Below are 2,529 nucleotides of genomic sequence, written 5' to 3'. Positions count from 1 at the left end.
CCTTGAGCTCCATCTAATAGGTGACTGTGAGCATCCACTTCTGTATTTGTCAGGCACTGACAGAGCCTCACAGGAGACAGCTATGTCAGGCTCCTGTCAGCAAGCACTTGTTGGCATCCACAACAGTGTCTGGGTTTGGTGGTTGTATATGGGATGGATCCCCAGGTGGGACAGTCTCTGGATGGCCTTTCCTTCAGTCTCTGCTCCACACTTTGTATCTGTAACTACTTCCATTTTTGTTCTCCCTTCTAAAAAGGATCAAAGTATCCACACTTTAATCTTCCTTCTTCTTGAGTTTCATGTGTTTTGCAAATTGTATTATGGGTATTCTGAGTTTCTGGGCTAATATTCACTTATCAGTGAGTGCATATCATGTGTGTTCTTTTGTGATTTGGTTATCTCACTCAGGATGATATCCTCCAGATCCATCCAGTTGCCTAAGAATTTCATAAATTCATTATTTCTAATAACTATGTAGTACTCCATTGTGTAAATATACCAAATTTTCTGTATCGATTCCTCTGTTGTGTGACATCTGAGTTCTTTTCAGCTCTGGCTATTATAAATACGGTTGCTATGAACATGGTGGAGCATGTGTCCTTATTTCATGTTGGAGCATCTTCTGGGTATATGCCCAGGAGTGGTATGGCTGGGTCCTCTGGTAGTACTATGTCCAATTTTCTGAGGAACTGCCAAGCTGATTTCCAGAATGGGTGTACCAGCTTGTAATCACAAGATCTTTACCAATCCTAAATCCCATAGAGGGCTAATGTCCAATATATACAAAGAACTCAAGAAGTTAGACTCCAGAGAACCAAATAACCTTATTTTTAAAATGGGGTACAGAGCTAAAGAAAGAACTCTCAACAGAGGAATACTGAATGGCTGGGAAGCACCTAACAAAATATTGAACATCCTTAGTCACCAGAAAAATGCAAAGCAAAACAACCCTGAGATTCCACCTCACCCCAGTTAGAATGGCTAAGATCCAAAAGTCAGGTGACAGCAGATGCTGATGAGTATGTGGAGAAAGAGGAACACCCCAAATTCTTTCTAACAAATAATCTGACTGTGCTTAAAACTGCTCAGAGGGATCACTCTGCATAAGCATGATAGTTTTGGAGGATCTAAGAACTGTCATCTAGTGTTCTTAAAACAATTAGACACAATTTGGATAACTGATGGCACTGGCTAAATTTGCTTATTGAGATTTAAAATTATCCACCTTGAGGTCAATAGACTAAAGCTCAGGATCACATGGGTAAATGTGCGCATCAGTCCCCTAGCTGCCTGCTTTGATGTGGCATGTAAATCTTCTGCAACCTGCAGTGTTTATCCACTCTGTCAGGCTATTAATAATAATACCACAAGTGTCATTCATTTGCTTTATTAAGCCTGATTATTCAGCATCTTTTGCTTTTTCTCCAGTAGTTATTTTATTTATGTTAGCTGTTAAAATTGCACAACCTTGTTGAATTTATCAGATTAAGTTAGGCTGATGGCAGGGGGAGGAATGTTATTGTAGCTCATGTGCACTGCAGTGGTTTACTCCCAAGTACGTGCTCATAATCTATGAATGTATAAGCTATTAGATCTTGTACATTAAAAGCAATGCTAGCTGGGAATCATTTTGAGCTCTTAACATAGGATGAATTATCTAACCCTCACAGCAATACTGTGAGATAATGTCCATTTTACAGATCCTTGCATAATAGACAAAGTTCTTTAAGAAGTATTTAGCTTCATGCCTGTTGCTGTGATAAAATATCTTGATAAAGGGAAAGTGGGGAGGGGGCAAGGAGATTCACTTCAGCTCAAAGTTTCTGATTACTATTCATGGTCAGAAGGCTGAAAGATCCACAGCAGTGACTTGATCATTACACATGACACACAATGCTAATAAAGCATTGCAGATAATAACCCAGTACAATGAAGTCATGGCTGGGTCTTTAAAGCTTCTGGCTGCATCATGTCCATAGTTAAGAGGAGAGAGAAAAATGAATGTGTGTATGCTTACTAATATTCAACCCCTCTGTATACTTGTATAGTCTAGGACACAAATGTGGGGAATTCACGCTTCCTATTCAATTAGCTCAGTCAAGACAATTCTGTACAGACAAGCCCATGGTTTAACCTGATTTAGACATCACTTGTTCAGTGGCAGAGTCTTCCAAGGAGATTCACTATTATGTCAAATTTGTAAATAAAACTACCATTCCCCAGTAATATTTGGTAAAGCAGTAAGATATTGGGACCTAAAGGTACCTGATGTTCTTATCCTTTATTCTGTGCTGTGGAACTCCCATCTAGAACAAAGCCCCCCTGCCCCCTTTCACAAAGAAGCTGTCATTGGTAAGATAATTACTACAAAGCAGGGGAACAACTTAACGTCAGCTGGTTGTGGTGGTACACATTTGAAACATTAGCTGGCTGTTGTTGGAGGCAAGAAGACTAAAGGTAGAGCTAGCATAAGCTATATGAGATGCTGTCTCAAAAGACCAAGAAAAAACAGGGGAAGGTCAAAAGCAA

The sequence above is a fragment of the Mus caroli genome, unplaced genomic scaffold (genome assembly GCF_978045245.1).
Source record: "Mus caroli unplaced genomic scaffold, Mus_caroli_1 scaffold_8, whole genome shotgun sequence".
NCBI lineage: Eukaryota > Metazoa > Chordata > Mammalia > Rodentia > Muridae > Mus > Mus caroli.
Note: the sequence above shows the minus strand (reverse complement) of the source record.